At 55.1% G+C, this 21930-nt stretch overlaps 1 protein-coding gene across 3 annotated transcripts in view; it reads right to left on the minus strand.

Annotated features, from left to right (window-relative positions):
* PRKAG2 (protein kinase AMP-activated non-catalytic subunit gamma 2) overlaps positions 1–21930 on the minus strand; it is a 156767-nt gene that overhangs the window by 85117 nt on the left and 49720 nt on the right. The gene's annotated exons all lie outside the window — the stretch shown is intronic.

Here is a 21930-nt window from a genome sequence, read left to right on the forward strand (position 1 = left end):
ATTCAAGTCCCCGGTCCCCACCTGCAAGACGGGGGTTGGGGGTGGCTTCACGAGTGGTGCAGCAGGGCTGAAGGTCTCTCTTTCTCTTCCTCTCAATTTATCCCTGTCTTATTAAATAAAATGGAGGGGGGGAATAGCCACCAGGGGCAGTGGATTCATAATGCTGGCACCGAGCCCCAGCAATAACCCTGGAGACAAAAAAAATAAAAATTAGGCCCCAGAGGCTGTCCTGTGGTGTGGTACATGTGTGAGACCCTGGGCTCACTTCTCAGCACTGCACTAAAAACAATCAAATGAAGTGATTGGGGCTGGGTGGTAGTGCACCTGGTTAAGCACACATATTACAGTGCTCAAGGACTCAGGTTCAAGCCCCTGGTCCCTACCTGCACAAGTGATGAAGCAGGGCTGCAGGTGTTTGTCTCTCTCCCTCTCTCTCTCCTCCCTTCTCAATTTCTCTCTCTCCGATAATAAGTAAAAAATGATTAAATGCTACTAGTCCCCCCTTGCTCTCCTATTTTGTTCAGAGATGGGGTCTCTGACGTATACAATTTCTCCATTCTGGAATGTTTGTTCGTTCATTCATTCATATGAAGAAACACCAAACCACTGGAGGTTCCCCTGATGCTACAGTGTCTCCTTTGTGGTGCCTGGGCTCGGATCCGGGTCACATGCATGACAAGGCAGGAGCCCTGCCCAGTGAGCTTTCTCTGGCTCCTGACACCTGCTTCCACTCTGGGTCAGAGCCCCCCGAGGCCCAAATCACCCCATTTGGGTTGTGGGAGGGGCCCTGTGAGGGGGTCCCCTGGTTCAGGAGCTGAATGGAGGGGCCTCCCCCCAACCCCACCCTCCTTGCCCAGCACCTCCTCCCCACCAGCTCCTTCATTAGGATGGGGCCTGGCTGAGCTCAGCCCGACAACTCAACGTATGTCAACAGGTTTGCAGAACCACAACTGCTGCCCGATGCCCCCTGCCTACTTCCTTCTGCCCACTTCCTGCTGCCCACTGCCTACTTCCTGCTGCCTACTCCTTGCTGCGTACTTCCTGCTGCTCACTTCCTGCTGCCCACTGCCTACTTCCTGGGGCCCCCTGCCTGCTTCCTTCTGCCCACTTCCTGCTGCCCACTGCCTACTTCCTGCTGCCTACTCCTTGCTGCGTACTTCCTGCTGCTCACTTCCTGCTGCCCACTGCCTACTTCCTGGGGCCCCCTGCCTGCTTCCTTCTGCCCACTTCCTGCTGCCCACTGCCTACTTCCTGCTGCCTACTTCTTGCTGCGTACTTCCTGCTGCCCACTGCCAGCTTCCTGCTGCCCACTGCCTACTTCCTGCTGCCCACTGCCTACTTCCTGCTGCCTACTTCTTTCTGCCCACTTCCTGCTGCCCACTGCCTACTTCCTGGGGCCCACTTCCTACTTCCTGCTGCCCACTGCCTACTTCCTGCTGCCTACTTCTTTCTGCCCACTTCCTGCTGCCCACTGCCTACTTCCTGGGGCCCACTTCCTACTTCCTGCTGCCCATTGCCTACTTCCTGCTGCCCACTTCTTGCTGTGTACTTCCTGCTGCCCACTGCCAGCTTCCCACTTCCTACTTCCTGCTGCTTTCTGCTCACTTCCTGCTGCCCACTTCCTACTTCCTGCTGCCTACTGCTTGCTGCCTACTTCCTGCTGCCCACTGCCTACTTCCTGCTGCCTACTTCTTTCTGCCCACTTCCTGCCGCCCACTGCCTACTTCCTGCTGCCCCTGCCCACTGCCTTCAGCCAGGCTCTGCTGCGGGGGTGTGAGGGCAGGGCTGTCTGCTTTATTGTCACTTTTCTTTGTCCTCTCCAGGGCTTCACCACTCTGAGCTGACTTTTTCAGACACAGAGACAGAGAGAGAATGAGAGAGGAAGACAGCCCAGCCCTGGAGCTTCCCCCAGTGCTTGAGGGCTGGCCTCAAGCCTGGGTCTCATGCATGGCAGAGCAGGTGCCCCCCCCCCCCCCCCCCCCCGCTTTGCTTCAATGAGGCTGAGACTGACTCCTGGGGGTGGGGGTGGGGCTGTGGGGACACTGAAGGCTGGTGGGGCTGAGGGCACCCTCCCTCCCTGGGGTCCATCCAAATCCCTACGCCTTCTCAGGTCCTCTGGTCCCCCTGGGCCACCGCAGACCCAAGGATATCACCTGCAAGAGGGGGACAGTGGGACAGGGTCAGCTTTAACTTGCAACCCTGAGCAGAACATACACAGACACACACACACACACCCCCAACAGAGATGGAGCCTCGTGTCAGGGTCCCCCACCACCCACAGTCAGAGGACGTCAAAGCCGGACCCCACATCACAGCCCTGAGCCCAGGCTCCGGGCATGCAACCCCGCAGCCCCTGGAGCAGCCCGTGTCTGCCTGGCTGGGCTCCTTCCTGGCGCGAGTCTGAGACATGGTGGCACTAATCTACCACCTCTGTGAGCAGCAGGGCGGCGGGGGCTGAGGGCTGAGGGACGAGAGTGGGTCCCTCCTCACGCTTCCTCAAGGCATCTGCCTGCTCAGGTCTGTGACTGTGGCAGGCGCACAGGTTGGGGGTCCTGAGTTCCAGGCCCCACACCTGGCCCCTGGCATCTGCTGTAAGGGGCTCTAGGAGAGTAGCAGCACATGCTGCTGGGGGTCCCTGTGCCCAGTTCAGCCTCCTGTGAGGGCCAGGGAGGGAACCCCGCCAGCCACCAGCCCCTCCACTTCCTCAGCAGCAGTGCCCGGTCCCGACCCCTTCTAGAACATTCTCTGACGACTCACCCTCAGGCGCACACGTGAGATCCCCACCCCACCCCCTGTACCACCCAGCCAGAACCTCCTCCCTTCTGTCAGAAGAGGGGGTGCCCAGTGTCCTGGGGGATCTGGAGGTCACCCATAGGGGGCAGGGGTTCCTTCTCAGGCTCCCTCTGTCCCCAGAAGCCACAAGGGCCTCCCTGGACCCCAGGGAGAGGGAGGAGGTAGAGGAGAAGGGGGTTGGGGAGGGTTCTTTGCCGCGTGGTGGGGCGGGGTGGTGGTAGAGGCAAAGCCATCAAACCCGTGTTAGGCTTAGGGGCTCTGGCCTCAAGTCAGGAAGCAAACAGACCCAGGATTCTGGTGGGGTCTTACTGAGTCTCGAGTTTTTCTGCATTTCCTTGTTTGATGATTCTGATAAGGGAACAATGATCGTTCCCTAGTTGGTTTATGGTGTCTGCCAGTAAATCTTTTGGCCAGTTGTACAAAGTATTTCTTCTGAAGCTTATCAAGGTTGCGACCAGTAATGCTGATGCTGTCAGAAGAGATTAAAAGATGGAAAAATATATCTGACTTCCTTTTGTGCAGATAACTGAGTAGGTAGAATGATGGAGGGAAGTGAAGTGGGGGGAGGCGAGGAGGGTGTCTGGGTCTCAGTCATGAATGATTGATGAGAACAGCTGTGACACCTTCTTTAGGCCCTTCTACCAGGTTGCCAGGCCTACCAGTCTAAGTCTGATCTCAGAGGGCTGCTGAGCACAGTTATTCTGAGGCTCACGGCTGCCCCATACCCAGCACTGTGGGTCCTTGCCTGTAGCTGGGACCTGTGGTTCATAGCGGATTCATAGTGCAGGCACCGAGCCCCAGCAATAAACCTGGAGTCATAAAAAAGTCTTTTCTTTGTATTTTTGGGGGGATACTGTTACACCACTCCATGACCCACTGACTTTCCTAGGTGTTAGATAATGTGCCACGGAGTCCCTCAGTGCTATCCCCAAAGCTCCTGTGTGGTACTAGGACTTGAACCCAGGGCCTCATGGGTGGTGTGGTGAGAGCTCTACCCACTGAGCCCCCTCCTGCCCCGTCCCCATCTGTTTTTCAGATGCAACGTCACGTGACTGTCACTCTGGGTTACGATGGCTCTGCTCATGACACAGAGGCAGCCCGCAAAGCAATGGGCACCTCCATGCCCCTCCCAGCCCGGACCCCAGACCCAGGGGCTGTCTCCCCAGCTGGATTCCAGGTCCGCCCCTGAGGGAGGTCAGTCTCTCCCTCCCCATCTCCCTGTCTCTGCCTAGTTGTTCCCTCCAAGTCTCTCTTCCTCCACCAAAATCACCCCCCTCCACATAGGCGAGGATGGGGAGGGGGGACCCCAGCTATGACATGGCCTCTGAAAACAAGGCTCCCTGGCACCCCCAAATCACATCCCCCCGCACACCTGCAGTAAACAGGGGCTCAGTCAGGACACAGCGGAACAGGTGACCCAGAAAGACCCAGGACGACTCCTAGGCAGGACTGAAGCAGCCTTACTGACAGGCACTCGGTGCCAGCCCCTGGGGCCCCAAATATGGGGCAGAAACAAGGCATAGAGCCTGCCCTTAGCAACGAGGACCTGGATGAGAGCCCAGGGGTGGTGGCAGGGTGGTGGCATCTCTCCTCTCAGCACCATGCACAGCACCCAGGGAGCCCATGGAGGGTGGGCAGGCTGTGGGGTCTCTCTTCTCTCAGCACCAGGCACAGCACCCAGGGAGCCCCATGGAGGGTGGGCAGGGCTGTGGGGTGTCTCCTCTCAGCACCCTGCACAGCACCCAGGGAGCCCATGGAGGGTGGGCAGGACTGTGGGTTCTCTCCTCTCTCAGCACCCTGCACAGCACCCAGGGAGCCCATGGAGGGTGGGCAGGGCTGTGGGGTGTCTCCTCTCTCAGCACCAGGCACAGCACCCAGGGAGCCCATGGAGGGTGGGCAGGGCTGTGGGGTGTCTCCTCTCTCAGCACCAGGCTCAGCACCCAGGGAGCCCATGGAGGGTGGGCAGGGCTGTGGGGTCTCTCCTCTCAGCACCCTGCACAGCACCCAGGGAGCCCATGGAGGGTGGGCAGGGCTGTGGGGTGTCTCCTCTCTCAGCACCAGGCACAGCACCCAGGGAGCCCATGGAAGGTGGGCAGGGCTGTGGGTCTCTCCTCTCTCAACTCTCTGTTCCTCCCCTTGTCCTGTCTCTCCACGCACACAGCAGACATGAATCACAGCCCCGGGAAGTAGGTCAGGTGGGAGAGCACTGCGTCTGCCTGAACCGTCCAGCCCCCAGCACTGCGTGGACACAGGCGCTGCTCTGGCTTCTCTGTCTCCCGCCCACCCCCTCATGTGAATACACAGAAACATGTCTGCTTTCTATTTTACCGCCTTTCAGCCACCAAGTTGCGGATGCCACCATGACACCACCCTGACCTCCCTGGGCAGACGCCCTCACCCATGTGTCCTGGAGCCTCCCCTCCCCAGAGCCCTGCCCCACTAGGGACAGACAGACACAGGCTGGGGGTGTGGATCCACCTGCCAACACCCATGTCCAGCGGAGAAGCAATGACAGAAGCCAGAACTCCCACCTGCTGCTCCCCATAAAGAATTTGGGTCCAGGTGGTGCAGTAGATAAATCCTTGGACTCTGAAGCATGAGGTCCTGAGTTCAATCCCCAGCAGCACATGTACCAGAGTGATGTCTCACTCTTTCTCTCTCCTCCTCTGTTTCTCATTAGCAAATAAATAAAACCTTTAAAAAAAGAATGTGGGTCCATACTCCCTGAGGGGGGTGAAATGCTAGGGGAAGATGACCAGAGGGCTCTGAACCCCAATTCCATCAGGACCCTGAGAGAGAAGAGGACAAAGGGAGGGACATTTGGATGTAGTAACAGGTGTAGATGTGACATAGAAAGGATGAGAAGGCAGGACCACAGGAAAAAAAGAGGCAAATATATATTAATATGGACAGATAGTTATAGAAATAACAGCCCCTATCTGCGACCTTGGGAGAACCACTATATTTTCCAATGGGGGAGATGGTGACACAGGACTCTGGTGGTGGGAACAGTGTGGAATTATACTCCTGTTATCTTACAATTTTGTAAATCTATATTAAATCACTAATAAAAAAGCAATACATGTATATGTATACATATAACAGAGAAATTGAGAGGGGAAGGGAGAGACACCTGCAAACCACCTTTGCTGCCCCTGAAGCCTCCCCGCTGCAGTTGGGGAGTAGAGGCTCGAACCCAGATTTTTGTATATAGCAAAGTGTGTGTTTAACTGGTCGCATCATTGCTGGGCCGCCAAGAAACACAGCAGAAAGAAAGGAATGAGTGCACTGGGCCCAGGCTCCTGAATTGGGCTGGAAGCCGGCCAGGTTGTGGCCTCAGAGGGGTGGGCCTCCTGGCTGGGCTTCTTCTGGGAAGGCGTCCCCTCCTCCTGCTTGGGGACAGCAGTGGGCTCAGGAGAGGGGACAAAGCCAGGGCTGTGTGAGCCCCATGAACATGCCCCTGCCCCTTGGCAGACACGGGGACTGGGCACCAGGCTCTAGACGCCAGGGAGCCAGCTGCAGTGGGGTGATTCTGTGTGTGTGTGTGGGGGGGGTAGGGGACAGCCCCGCCCTGAGCTGTGAGGCTGCAGGGCTGGGGCTAGCTGAGTAGGAGCCGCAGGGCAGAAGGCCCCCAAACCAGACTGCTTCACCCCCAGGCTGCAGGTGAGCTGCTGAATGTGGCTGACTTTGGGGAGCAAGGCCCCACGGAGTGCTTTCACTTACTGTTTGTTGGGGGGGGTTGGGGCTTTGCTCCTGTATGATTCCATCGCTCCCTGCAAATCTTGTTGTTTAAGTTAGAGAGACACAGGAGAGAGAGAGAGAGAGAGAGAGAGAGAGAGATCACACCATCACTCCACTGTTTACAAAGCTCCCTAAGCATAGTGTCTGTTGTGGTGCTAGGGGCTTGAACCCAGATCCTTGCACATGGTCAAGTGCAGTCTCCAACAGGTGAGCCATCTCCTGACCTTATTTGTTACAGAGGCTGTTTGTTTGTTTGTTCACTCCTGAGAAAGGAGGAGAAAGGCAGAGTGTGGGGACCAAGGATCACCCTCAGTTATGCAAATGCCTGAGCTCCACCCTCTCCGGCTTCAACCTGATATGTTCATGGTCTACTCCCCTCACCACCACCCCCAAAGTGAAGGTGTCTGGTCACGTGAGTCTGGGAAGTGTTGCTTGAGCCTCCCATCCACCCCTGCACTCCAGAACTGCCAGATTATCATCATGGGAACACACCAGGCACAGCACTCAGGGGGTCCCATGGAGGGTGGGCAGGGCTGTGGGGTCTCTCCTCTCTCAGCACCAGGCACAGCACCCAGGGAGCCCATGGAGGGTGGGCAGGGCTGTGGGGTGTCTCATCTCTCAGCACCCTGCACAGCACCCAGGGAGCCCCATGGAGTGTTGGTATGCATGAGACCCCTTCTGTTTCATTTGGTTTAAATCCCCCCTGCTTAACACTATTCTATTTACATAACCACTTCATTCTATTTACATAACCGCTGTTAACAAGCACCTCCCTCCAGGGCATTGGTTCAATCCCCACTGTTTCATGATATGTTTTTGCTCCACCCCCCCTCCTTGTCACACCCTGATCCTCTCCTTGTCACACTCTGATTATCACCAGTCACTTTTCTCTCCACCCTCTCTATGTCACACCCTGTTTCCACCCTACTTGGCAAGTATATATAAAGACAGCATTGTGAGTTTTAGAGTACTGTACCTTGAATTTAGCTTAGCTCGGCTTAGATTGTGCTGCGTCCTGCATGAATAAAAAGATACTGCGTACAACCCAGACATGAGTCCCTGGTCATCTGTTACCCGCCCGTGAAGCCAGCCCGGCGAAAACAACCTAACCCGTCAAAAACAACAATGGAGGGTGGGCATGGCTATGGGTCTCTCCTCTCTCAGCACCCTGCACAGCACCCAGGGAGCCCATGGAGGGTGGGCAGGGCTGTGGGGTCTCTCCTCTCTCAGCACCAGGCACAGCACCCAGGGAGCCCATGGAGGGTGGGCAGGGCTGTGGGGTCTCTCCTCTCTCAGCACCCTGCACAGCACCCAGGGAGCCCATGGAGGGTGGGCAGGGCTATGGGTCTCTCCTCTCTCAGCACCCTGCACAGCACCCAGGGAGCCCCGTGGAGGGTGGGCAGGGCTGTGGGGTCTCTCCTCTCTCAGCACCCTGCACAGCACCCAGGGAGCCCCATGGAGGGTGCTGAGTGTGGGCCAGAGCCCAGCCACAAGGGACCCCTCCTGCCCTCCTGTGCCACCTTCTCTAGAGGCCACCTTCGCCCACCCATTGGTTCCTTAGAAATTCTGCAGTGCTCTGGAGAAAACCCTTGGGCAGCCCTGGCACATCAGAACCCCAGCCCACTGGGGTGTCTGTACCCCAAACTGCCTCCTTCTGGCACCTGGGTCATTCATGAGGGAATGTGACTTACAAGTCGTCTCCGTGACATTCCCTTCATAGAAACGACCAGAGGAAAACCTTATGCAGATGTATGTCCTGAGATTTCCATCCATTCACCTATTTATCTATCTGCCCTTTCATCCATCCATCCATCCATCCATCCACCCATCCATCCATCCATCATCTATCCACCCAGCCATCATCCACCATCCATCCATCCATGTATCCATCTATCCACCCAGCCATCATCCACCATCCATCCATCCATGTATCCATCTATCCACCCAGCCATCATCCACCCATCCATCCATCCATCATCTATCCACCCAGCCATCATCCACCATCCATCCATCCATGTATCCATCTATCCACCCATCCACCATGTACCAACCCATCCATGTCTGTCCATCATCCATCCAATATCCATCCGTTTACAGATCCATACACCATCCATCTATTCATATCCAGACACTCATCTCATAACTATCATCTATGTCATCTACCTACCTCCTCCTCCTTCCCATCCATCCATCCATCCACCCGCCCACTTGCCTGTCCCTCTCCGTCTCTCCTGACAGCAGGGTTGTTTCATGCCCCGCCCTCCAGGAAGCCAGCTGTTTGCTCTGATTTCACGCATTCTGTTCAGAACTGAATGTGAAGAGTCCCGAGCAGAGAGTCCCTGTCACATAGTGTCCGCCATGCCCCTTTCCCAAGCAGTGGCACCTGCCTGGACCCCAGACCCACAGGAGCAGATCCAAGCCCCAGGTCCCACGATGCTGTGAAGCTTATGTCCGCACCGCACTGCACTGGCACTCCACAACCCTGACTTATTTCTCCAGGGTGACATCCCCAGGCCAGCGGAGGCCCCTGTGTGTGACTTCTGACAGGACTTGGCATGACATTTCATCCATCAGTGGTCAAATCACCCACACAGTGCTCAGTGATCAGTGGAATGAACTGAGCTCAAGCAGTCTTGGGCTGATTCAAGAGAGAAGATGGCAGCTCAGGTGAGCTCGGCCTTGGGGGCACAGGCCTTACGATGCACTCCACCTGGGTTTGAGCCTTGGCCACACGGTGTGTCACTGCACCTGAGGAAGCTCTGGTGCTGTGCCAACTCCTCTTCCTTTGTCTGTTTCTCTGGGAGAAAAAAAGAGGAATAGGGGGAAAAAATCTGCCCAGAAGCAGTGAGATCACACATTTGTGATACCCCGGGGCTGCCCCCAAAGTGGGCAGTTGAGTAACTCATGCCAAAATTTGTGTGGAACCACAAGAAACCACAAATAGTCAAGATACTTTTGACATAAAAGAATAAAAAGGGAGGCATTACACCCCCCCCCCAACTTCAGTTTATATTAATGAAAGCAGCATGGCACTGGGATCAGAATGGACACCAAGATCAATTGAGCAGAATTCAAAGTCTGCACGCACATAGCCGCCTAGTATGTGACAAAGTGGCCAGGACTATTCAATGGGGAGAAAGACGTTCTCTTCAACAGATGGTGCTGGGAAAACTGGACAGCCACATGCAGAAAAGTGAAACCAGACCACCACCGAACACCACACACCAAAGTCAAATCAAAATGGATCTCAAAGTTAACCCAATTGCCAAACAATGTGATTATTGCAATAACTATTGTCTTCTTAAACCCTAAGACAATAGGAATCTCCCCCTTCTTCTATACAGCCTATGTTCTCCCAATCCTGCAACCTCTGGGGTGGGGCTCAGTTTCCTGCATGCTTCTCTCATGTCAGGCCAAATGATATTGCATCCACCGATTCCAACCTAATCAATGCAATGAGTACCACCTCAGCATGCTGCACCTCAGACTGTGTACAGAGACGTCAGGCATGGATTGCCAGCCCTTCACCCTGATCACTCAGGTGAGACCTTTCCTTTCATGGTATTCTCTAATTCCATTCCAGGAGGTTCACTTCCTAACAAAGTCCCAAAACCTAGACATAGATCAGGTCCCGTAAGATAGAGCATATGTTCACATGTATCCATAAATTAGGGCAAAATATATACCTGACAGCAAACATACACAATAGTCTGTAGTGAGTCAGTATCAAGTTCATAATGAAATAGTGTCTACTTAGACTTAGATACCCTCCTCACCTACTTCCTATTACAGTTCCCTCACTTACTCCAAAGCTAACCTCATCAAAGCAAGGACTGCAAAAGCTGAATAAGGGCAAGAGACTGGCAGACTTTAATGATGACTCTTTAGTCACTATCAGGCCATCCTATCAGCTGGGGCCCTAATCGGGGAGTCCTGAGATTCCCAAACAGACCTGATGGGCCTAGACCTAAAATAAATCCCTCTCTCCATGGTTACTGGTCATCTCTATCAGCAACAATAAAACAGACTCCTTTGTGGGCCCCCATAGGACCTTGCCCTCAACCTGGATCAACAATGGTGGAGAATGTTCCATCCTCCAAAGGGAGGCTGGACAACATACTCTATGCTACACCTGAGGAAGATGGGTCGATATTGGGGCAGCTTGGAATGTTCCTACTCATGACCCCAGAATGTGAGCTCAGATCTGCAGGGACACAGAGGCCACACAGGCTCCTAAGCTGAATATGGGCCCCAGATCAGATCAAATCGATGGGGTTTACAGTCAACAATGTTTATACCCCTTTCCCATATTAGGGAGCTACTCTCTTCCCTGATCCAGCTTTCTGGTCCTTTTCCAGCCATGACATCATCTCCCCAGACAATAATTAGGATCCACCTCATATCAGATTTCAGGCTCAGGCAAACAACAAACAAACAAAACCACTAGTATAGCCACAGGCCCTTTAAAATATAACTAAAATATGCCTACTAGCTATCTACAAAATGGAGGATCCCCCAACACTTCATCTGCACTATTCCAGCCTTTAGGTCCATGATTGTTCAACAATTTGTTTGGCTTTGTATGTTAACTCTCTTTTCAGCCACCAGGTTCCAGATGCCAGCAGGATGCCGACCAGACTTCCCTGGACAGATGACCCCACCAATATGTCCTGGAGCTCTGCTTCCCCAGAGCCCTGCCCCACTAGGGAAAGAGAGAGGCAGACTGGGAGTATGGATCCACCTGCCAACGCCCATGTTCAGCGGGGAAGCAATGACAGAAGCCAGACCTTCCACCTTCTGCTCCCACAATGACCCTGGGTCCATACTCCCAGAGGGATAGAAAATAGGAAAGCTGTCAGGGGAGGGGATGAGATATGAAGTTCTGGTGGTGGGAATTGTGAGAAGTTGTACCCCTCTTATCCTATGGTTTTGTCAGTGTTTCCTTTTTACAAATAAAAACTTAAAAAAATGGATCAAAGACCTGGATATTAGACCAGAAATTCAAATTCATAGATGAAAATATTGGCAAAACACTGTAGTATCTTAGCACCAAAGACACATTTGGAGACTCGAGTCCCTGGGCATGTGGAATGAAAACCAGAGTAAGTACAGGAGACATCAAACTTAAAAGCTTTTACACATTGAAAGTGAACTGCCCAAGGCAACTCAGTCACTGGAAGAAGATATTTACACATATTATGATTGCTATCAAACATCTATAAAGAACTGGTACAGGCTATCAGGTGGTGGCGCACCAGGCTGAGCGCGCATGTTACAATGTGCAAGGACCTGGGTTCAAGCCCCCAGGCCCCACCTGAAAGGGGAAAGCTTTGCAAGTGGTGAAGCACGGCTGCAGGTGTCTCTCTGTCTCTCTCTCTCTCTCTCTCTCCACTCCTCTCAATTTCTGGCTGTCTCTATCCAATAAATAAATATAGATTATTTAAAAAAAAATAATAAAAACAGGAGTTAGAATTTAAAAAAAAAGAAAAAGAACCAGTACAGGTTAACAAAAAGAAAAAAAAACCCAGTAAGTCAATAAAAAAGTGGGTCAACGAACGGAACAGAAGAAGAGATACACATGGCCCACAGACACACGAAGAAGTGTTCCACTTCACTTAGGAGAGACACCATGATAAACTCCACTGAGATCCCATCTCAGCCCTGAGAGAATGGCCTCCATCAACACACAACAGGAAAGGCCAGGTGTTGGAGAGGTTGTGGAGAGAAGGGGACTCTGCTCACTGCTGGGCAGAATGCAAACTGGGGTAGCCCTGTGGAAGACTGCGTAGAGAGCCCTTACACAAATAGAAACGGAGTCACCTTATGACCCAGCAGCCCCACTCTCAGCACTTATCCAGCGGACACTCAGACACTAATCTGAGGGACACGTGCAACCCTGTGTTCACAGCTGCGTTGTTATTATTTTTGTTACTATTTATTTATTTTACTGGCACTATGAATTCACCGCTCCTAGCAGCCATTTCCCGTCTTTTCCCCCTATTTTTATATGAGAGGACAGAGAGAAAATGAGAGGGGGAGGGGAGACAGAGAGGGGGAGCTAGAGAGAGAGACACCTGCAGACCTGCTTCACCACTCATGAAGTTTCCCCCAGCAGATGGGGAGCGGGGGCTAGAACCTGGGCCCTTGGGCCTGGTGTTTTATGTGTTTAAGTAGGTGCGTCACCGCCTATCCTCTGTATTATTCTCAACAGCCAAGGAGTGGAAGCAGCCTAAATGCCCATCCACAGATGACTGGATAGAGAAGTTATGGGATATAGACTCCATGGAATATTACTCTGCCATCAAAAAAAAGATGATGTTGTGTCTTTTGGGACAAAATGGATCGCACTGGAGGTGATGATGATTAGTGAAGTTAGTCAGGAGATGAAAGATAACTACCAGATGGTCTCACTCACATGTGGAATCTAGAGAACTGACGCACATGAGCTTAGGAAAAAAAAAAAAAAGAAGAAGAAGAAGCCAGCAAACTGTTTCTAAGACTTGTGAGAACTCTGGCTGTTCTCCATGGGTGGTGGGAGGCTGGGGGACACAGACCCCTGGTGGTGGGTGTGGTGAGGAACTAGATCTTGTTGTCCTAAAATCTTAAAACCCACCATAACCACAAATTAAAAAAAATAATTTTATGTTGTTTAACTTTCATGAGACAGTGAGATGGAGAGAGAGAGAGAGAACAGTTTTGCTTGGCTCTGGCATATGGTGGTGCCGGAGGCTTGAACCTGTGCCCTTTGGGGCCTCGGGCATGTCAGTCCTGCACTCGGACAGCTGAGTTATCTCCCTGGCTCCCTCAGGTGAGGGTCTCCTGTCCCCAACCTCCATCTACATGGGTGAACCCCACATGCTCAGGGGGTCCCTGGAGACGACCTGTGGCCGGCTGGCTGGCTGGGGTCCTCTCTCAGGTCCTCTCGGCTCACTGGGCCCTGGGGGAGCCTGGGAACCTGTTTCCTCAAGCTCTTCAGCTGATTCACCTGCCACAGGAGTTTTTCACTGTTCACTGAAGCCAACGTCCGCATCTGACAGATAAGGGAGCGCGGGGCCTGCAAATCTGAGGCTCGACCCCCAGCTGCAGCTCAGGCATCCTCACTGAACGGGAGCCCAGTCCACCTCCCCGCCATGATGATACTCTGGGGAGGTGTCACAGACATGGTGCACTCCTAGGGTCCAGAGGAAGGGTGACAGTTGCAGAACCAGGGCAGCTGTCCCTTCCAGCTCCTGGCAGGGAGCCCCTGCAGGCTGCAAGGGGGTGTGGGGGTGCGAGGCCATGCTCTGGGCTCACGAGATGGGGGACTGGGGTGACTCAGGCTGCCTCCTGGCTCAGAGCCCCCTGGAGCTCTCCTGCTCAGAAAGGGCCCCGGGGCATGTCCAGACACACTTGTTACCTTGCTCTTGGGAACAGCTGCCCCATCCCTGGGTCTCAAACTCAACCCACCAAGAGGGGTCTACTGGCCTTTTTCTGAGGGGCCTTCTCTTTCTCGAATGACCTCAAGTCCAGTGGCCAGTGTTTAAGAACTGGAGTTCTGGCGGGGGGTGTCTCCACACACTGGGGTCCCAGGGGCCCCTCCCCTTGATTCCTGCAGGTGGGCCTAACCCCTAGGGTCCAGAGAAAGGGCTCTGAGACGGGGTTCCCTGGGGGTCCCAGTGTGTCTGGATTCTGGGATATTCCTTCCTTCCTTCCTTCCTTCCTTCCTTCCTTCCTTCCTTCCTTCCTTCCTTCCCCCCAGGGTTATGTCTGGGGCTCGGTGTGATACAAACCCACTGCTCCTGGCGGCCACGTTTTCCATTTTATTGGCCAGGAAAGAGAGAAATTGAGAGAGGAGAGGGAGACAGAGAGGGAGAGAAGAGAGACACCTGCAGAGCTGCTTCACCGTTAGTGAAGCACGCCCCCCCCCCCCCCCCCCCCAGCAGATGAGGAGCCAGGGACTCAACCTCGAGCCTGGTGCACAGGAACGTGCACCTAACCGGGGGCGCCACGAAGGGCCCTGGCTCCTGCAATAGCTTTAGAGTGTTCCACCCTGCCAGGCAGCCGGGGGCTCAAGGTGGCTGTGGGGAGGATGGCTCAGTGGCGGCTGGCAGCCGGCGGGCATTCCCTCCCAGGAGAGCCTCCCTGGGGTGCTGAGGGGCTGCTGACTCAATGTGTCACCTGACTCCCCACAGGGCAGGGCTGGGGGCGCAGGTTTCCAGGGTGCTGCTCTGACTCGCACCCCTCCCAGTCAGCAGGGGTGCTGTGAGGCATCTGGACTGTGGTTAGAAGACACTTTCTCAGGGGACGAGGGCAGGAAAGGGGCGGGTGAGACAGAGAACAGAGCCACTGTTTGCCCTATTATGATGCCCTACTTGTGGGGACTTGCCCGGAGAGTACACAAACACTAACTCAGGGAGCTCTCTGCACCCCACGTTCACAGCAGCCAAGAGTTGGTAAAAGAAGTCCCAGCCTGCATATGCAGAGGAATACTACTGAGCCCTGAAAAGGGTGAGGCCTTGCCTTGTGCAGAAGCTCAGATGGAGCCAGAAGGTCCGACGCTCAGGGAGGTGACAGGGCCAGAGAAAGACAAGCACAGGTGACACTCAGACAAGGTTCAGAGGGCAGCCAAGTGACATAATAAAACCAACACACGGGGGTCGGGCTGTAGCACAGCGGGTTAAGTGCACGTGGTGCAAAGTGCAAGGACCCACGTCAGGATCCCGGTTCGAGCCCCCGGCTCCCCACCTACAGGGGAGTCGCTTCACAGGCGGTGAAGCAGGTCTGCAGGTGTCTTTCTCTCCCCTTCTCTGTCTTCCCCTCCTCTCTCCATTTCTCTCTGTCCTAGCCAACAACGACAACAACAATAATAACTGCAACAATAAAGCAACAAGGGCAACAAAAGGGAATAAATTAATATTTAAAAACCAAGCAACACACACTCAGAGTCTCAGCACAAAGTGCCAGCCACGGGGAGTGGCTTGAGAAGGGCAAACTGACCACAGCAATAGTTCTGGGGGCTCAGGGCCGAAAGGACGTGGCAGTAGCCTGGTGTCTCTGCCTTCCCAGCCTCCAGAGGCCTGCACTGAGCCCACCTCTGGTCTGAGGTGAGGGCTCTCAGGCTGCCAGTTCAGGGACAGAGAAGAGATCTGTCTGCGTGGAGCCCTGGATGGGGGAATCCCTGAACATATAAGGAGCAGGACTCCTCCTCCCCCCTCCATCTCTCTCCCCTCCCCCTCTCCCCCTCCTCCCCCTCTCCTCTTCCTCCTCCTCCCCTCCTGGGCAGACTTCTCCACTTCTCTCATTTCAAATATGGAGAGAAGTCTTAAGTTCAGTCCACAGCATTGCATGTGTTAGTGTGATGTTCTTTTTTTTTTTTTCCCTCTCTCTCTCTCCCTCTCCTTCTCCCTCTCTCTCTGCCCCGGCTCCCTCCCTCCCTGACTGCAAAGGCCACAACATGCAGATGGAGGCAGAGGGGACCCTGGAGACAGAGGCTGAAGCTCATCCCTGAGGGTCCTGCCTTCCCCAGAAGGGACCAGGGGCTGGGGTCTCTCTCTCTCTCTCTCTCTCTCTCCATCCCCTGAGGGTCCTGCCTTCCCCAGAAGGGACCAGAGAGCTGGGGACCAGGGGCTGGGGCCTCTCTCTCTCTCTCCTCTCTCTCGCTCTCCATCCCTGAGGGCCCTGCCTTCCCCAGAAGGGACCAGAGATCTGGGGGACCAGGGGCTGGGGTCTCTCTTTCTCTCTCTCTCTGTCTATATCCCTAATGGCTTGTACTTTCTCCCCCTTTTTTATCCTTTCTTTCTTTTTTTGCCTCCAGGGTTATTGCTGGGGCTCAGTGCCTGCACTACAAATTCACTGCTCCTGTGGCCATTTTTTTTTTTTTTTTTTGGATAGGACAGAGATAAGTTGAAATGGGAGGGGGAGATAGAGAGGGAAAGAGAAAGACAGACAACCACAGACTTGCTTCACCACTTGTGAAGTGACTCCCCTACAGGTGGGGAGCCGGGGAGCTTGAACCGGGATCCTTGAGTCCGTCCTTGTGCTTAACGCCATGTGCGCTCAACCAGGTGTGCCGCCCGGCCCCTCTACCCTTACTTCTTCCTGATCAATGCTCCTCTTCTCTCTGAAACATAACTCTCTCTCTGTGATTCCTCCCTGGAGGACTCAGTCTAGACCCCACGGGAGGGAACTGGGAAGTGGCCCGGTGAACTGTCCCCTCCTCTCAGCACCCCCCTACCTCCAGGTTCCCTGCTGCTTCCTGGACTCCTGGGCCCAGGCAGGTGCCAGCCTGGGTCTATTTAGGGTGCAGACAGAGGTATCTGTGAGTCTCTCACTCCAGCCACAACCCCCATCCGTGGGAGCCCCCTAAGAGGTGACCTTATTAGGAAGCAGAGATGAAAGTGAGGATGAGCTCAGAGGCCAGGGCCCAGGCCAGAGAGACAGTGTCCCTATAAGACTAGGAGATCTGACCCAGACAGACAGACAGACAGAGGTGTGTGTGTGTGTGTGTGGGGGGGGGGGTAGCAGTGAGGGGAGGGGGCAGATACAAACCCAGTCTGGAATCTGAGAGGGTGGGGAGAATCTGGTGCTGGAAGCCAGCTCCTTTGTGGGGCTTTGTCTCTGCACCCCAGGAGCAAGTCCAGCTGCAGAGCCTCTGTTTTCTGTCTGTCTGTCCTTGTTGCAGAGCTGGAGACAGCATTCCCAGCCAGACCACATTTCCATACAGACAGACAGAGCATAGCACCCGGAGCTTCCTCTGTTGCCGTGGGGTTTTCATGTGGTACTGGGGCCCTCCGGTCCACTCTCTTCACTGCTTTGACTGTTCTAGCCCCAACAGCACTGCCAGGGCCCCTTCCTGTGCACTAAGCAGACAGGACCAGGCCTTGAAGCCAGGGCTCCCAGAGGATGCCCCCCTACCCCCTGCAAAGGTGTCCCTGGAGACCAGGGTATAGGCTGTTTCCATCCTCCCGTATTTTCTAACTACATCTTATTTTAAAATAGATTTACTTATCGAATACAGATAGAAACTGAGAGGGCAGGGAGTCAGGCGGTAACGCAGCGGGTTAAGCGCACGTGGCTCGAAGTGCAAGGACTCGCGTAAGAATCCTGGTTCAAGCCCCAGCTCCCCACCTGCAGGGAATCACTTTATAGGCGGTGAAGCAGGTCTACAGGTGTCTGTCTTTCTCTCCCCCTCCCTGTCTTCCCTCCTCTCTCCATTTCTCTCTGTCCAATCCAACAATAGCATCAATAACAACAACAATAAAAAGGACAACAAAAGAGAAAATAAATATATAAAAAATTTTTTTAAAGAAATTGAGAGGGCAGAGCAGGAGAATGGGGGTGGGGGGAGGGAAACTCCTGCAGCACTGCTCCACCACTGATAAAGCTTCTCCTCTGTGGGCGGGACGGGGGCTCATGCCTAGGTCCTTGTGCTTGGTAACAGGTGCACTCAGCTGCGTCCATCACTGTCTGGCCCCACTTTCTCTCTCTCTCTCTCTCTCTCTCTCTCTCTCTCTTTCTTTCTTTCTTTTTCTTTTTCCTTCTTTTTTTTAAAAACATTTTCTTTATTGGACAGAGGCAGAGAGAAATTAAGACAGAAGGCGGAGACTGGGAGAGAGACAGAGACACCTGTAGCCCTGAGGAGGCTTCTCCATTTCAGATGGGGACTGGGGACTTGAACCCAAGTCCTTGCACATGGTAACAGGTGCACTCGACCCTGGTGAGCCCCCACCGGCCCCCCCTCCTCCCCCTCAGCCCTGCCACTCCTGCTGTCACCTCCTCCCCACCGCTGGGGGGACACAAGGACACACTGCCCTTGACCCCCCCCCCCCCAGTCCCGTGCCCCAGGGCTGGCTCAGGTCTCAGTTCTCAGTCCCTGCTGGCGGTTTATCTCTCACTGCAGGGCGAGGTGTGGCTGTGATAAGGGAAGGTGACAGAATGCCACCCTCTCTGCCACTCCAGGGTCCTGGGGACACATCAGGAAGGACCCTGGTGAGAGGTGCCCACATTCCTCCGCTCTCAGCAGCAGCTTCTGCAAAGCTTTCTGCTCAAGAGCCTCTCTGGCTGGCTCCGTTCCTATTTTTAATAAAGGTTTTAGTTTTCATTTACGAGTAAGAAAGGGAGAGGGGAGGGAGGGAGAAAGAGGGAGAGAGGGAGGGAGGGAGAAAGAGGGAGAGAGGAGGGAGAGGGAGGGAGAGGGGGAGAGGGAGGGAGAGGGAGGGAGAGGGGGAGAGGAAGGGAGGGGGGAGAGGGAGGGAGAGGGAGGGAGAGGAAGGGAGGGGGGAGAGGGAGGGAGAGGGAGGGAGGGGGGGAGAGAGAGGGAGAGGGAGGGAGAGGGAGGAAGAGGGGGAGAGGGAGGGAGGGAAAGGGAGGGAGGAGAGAGAAAGGAAGGGAGGAGAAAGAGAAGGGAGGGGAGAAGAGAGGGTGGAGAGAGGAGAGGGAAAGAGGCAGAGGGGGAGTGTGAAGCAGAGAGAGGGAGAGGGAGGGGAGAGGAGGGGAGGGGAGAGGGAGGGAGGAGAAACAGAGGGGGAGTCAGAGCATGACTCTGACACTTGTGACACTGGGGCTTGAACCCAGAACCCCGTGCTGGAACACACTGTCGGGGCCTAGACAGGACTCAGCCAACAAAGCACACACTTCACCCTGTGTGAGGACCTGGGTTCAAGCCCCAGCCACCACATGGGACTTCTTGAGAGGTGTTCTGTCTCTCCTCTTCTCTTTCTCTTTGTCTCTCACCCTTTAACGGGGGGGGGTGTTTCACTTGGAGAGAGAGAAAGAGAGAGAGAGAGAGAGAGAGAGGCAGGTGACAAGCCCCACCTGCAAGATGAGAAAGTGCTGGAATCAGGACATGGTGGTGACTTGAAATCACCTCATGGTCCAGCAACCCCACTCTCAGCATTTACTCAGTGGTGAAGAAGATCTGCAAGTGACTTTTTTTTTCAGAAAGAAGCTTTTTAAAAATCATTACTTTTATTTATTTCTTGGCTAGAGACAGCCAGAAATCGAGAGGGAAGGGGGTGGTAGAGAGACAGAGAGACACCTGCAGCCCTGCTTCACCACTCGCAAAACATTCCCCCTGTAGGTGGGGATCAGGGGCTTGAACCTGGGTCCTTGTGCACAGTGGCATGTGCATTCAACCAGGTGTGTCATTACGTGAGCCCTGCAGGTGTCTCTTTCTCTCTCTTGCTATCTCTTCCTCCCCCTCAATTTCTTTTTATCTCATCAAATACTATAGAAGGAGTAGTAGATTCACAGTGCTGGCACCAAGCCACAGTGATAATCCTGATGGAAAAAAAAATAGAGCCAGAGAGCTAGTTAGCTAGTCAGGGCTGCTGCCTTGCTGTGAGAGCAGCACAGGCTCGAGCCCAGGCACCGCATGGGAGGTGTGACAGCAACAGAGGAAGCTCCGGTGCTGTGCTATCTCCTCTCCCTCTCTCTCTCTCTCTCTCTCTCTCTGACTGTCTGAACACCTGCACGTACAGGGCCCTGGCTCTACCACCCCCACAATAAACCCCCCAAATGTGGGCACACACCCCTAGGGACCTACTACACAGGCCTAGGGGCTGTGGCTGGGGCTGGCCCACAACCTCCTTGCTCTTTGTGCTTCTTGCTGAGTTCCATGGGCACCCCCTCCACCAGAGGGCACCCCTAGACGTGCCTGGGAGAGTTGGTCACCTGCAGGCCGAGGGCACAGACCTGGCACAGCAAGAGGAGAGGGAGCCTCCAGGGTCAGGGACACAGAGGGGACAGGATGCAGGGGGTGGGGGGCAGGCCTTGGGGAAAGGCCTTGGGCCAGACCATGGGGACAGGCCTTAGAGACATGCCTTGGGGACAGACGGGGACAGGTTATGGGGACAGGTTTCAGGGACAGACAGGGACAGGCTGTGGGGACAGGCTGTGGGGATAGGCCTTGGGGACAGACAGGGACAGGCCTTGGGGACAAACGGGGACAGGCTGTGGGGACAGGCTTCAGAGACAGACAGGGACAGGCCTTGGGGACAGGCTGTGGGGGACAGACTTTGGAGACAGGCCTTGGGGACAGGCTGTGGGGACAGGCCTTGGGGACAGACAGGGACAGGCAGGGATAGGCAGGGGAAGACCTGGGACACAGACAGGGGCAGGCCTGTGGGACAGACAGGGACAGGCCTGGGGGACAGACAGGGACAGGCCTGGGGGGACAGACAGGGACAGGCCTGGGGGACAGACAGGGACACGCCTGGGGGACAGACAGGGACAGGCCTGGGGGACAGACAGGAACAGGCCTTGGGGACAGGCAGGGACAGGCCTGGGGGACAGGCAGGGACAGGCCTGGGGGACAGACAGGGACAGGCCTGGGGGACAGACAGGGACAGGCCTGGGGGACAGGGACAGGCCTGGGGGACAGATAGGGGCAGGCCTGGGGGACAGATAGGGACAGGCCTGGGGGACAGACAGAGGCAGGCCTGGGGGACAGACAGGGGCAGACCTGGGGGACAGACAGGGACAGGCCTGGGGGACAGACAGGGACACGCCTGGGGGACAGATAGGGACAGGCCTGGGGGACAGACGGGGCAGGCCTGGGGGACAGACAGGGGCAGGCCTGGGGGACAGACGGGGGGACAGACAGGGGTAGGCCTGGGGGACAGACAAGGGCAGGCCTGGGGGACAGACAGGGACAGGCCTGGGGGACAGATAGGGACAGGCCTGGGGGACAGACAGGGACAGGCCTGGGGGACAGGCAGGGGCAGGCCTGGGGGACAGGCAGGGACAGGCCTGGGGGACAGGCAGGGGCAGGCCTGGGGGACAGGCAGGGACAGGCCTGGGGGACAGGCAGGGACAGGCCCGGGGGAGGCGCTCACTCTTAGGCCCAGTGAGGGGGTCACACTGGACACGTCCCCCAGGGACATCACACAGTGATTTAGACACCCAATTTCCGGAATTCTCCTTACAGGAGCCAGTCCTGGTAGGCGGCTCTGGGCTTTGCGTGGTGACGGGCAGCTGTCCCTCTTTCCTTCCCTCCCTCCCTGTCCTACTGGCTTCACCTGGCAGTAGGGAGCTTTAGGGTTAAGAAGCTTTGCAGCCAGGGCAGGCGGTGGCGCACCTGGCTGAGCACACACATGGCAGTGTGCGAGGACCCGGGTTCAAGCCCCTGGTCCCTACCTGCAGGGGGAAGCTTCACAAGTGGCAAAGCTGGGCTGCAGGTATCTTTCTGTCTCTCTCCTTTATCTTCCCCTCCCCTTTCAATTTCTCTGTCTCTAGCTAATAATAAATAAATAAAATATTTTTTAAAAAGAGCTTTGTGGCTGAGAAGGTCCCTGGCCCATCTCTGGGCCTCAGTCTGCCCTTCTCTGAACCAAGACGGGGCTGGACCTGGTTAAGAGTTCATCTACTCGCAAAGCGAAAGGACCGGCATAAGGATTCTGGTTCGAGCCCCCGGCTCCC

Source organism: Erinaceus europaeus, chromosome 8 (genome assembly GCF_950295315.1).
Source record: "Erinaceus europaeus chromosome 8, mEriEur2.1, whole genome shotgun sequence".
In the NCBI taxonomy this organism is placed as follows: Eukaryota; Metazoa; Chordata; class Mammalia; order Eulipotyphla; family Erinaceidae; genus Erinaceus; species Erinaceus europaeus.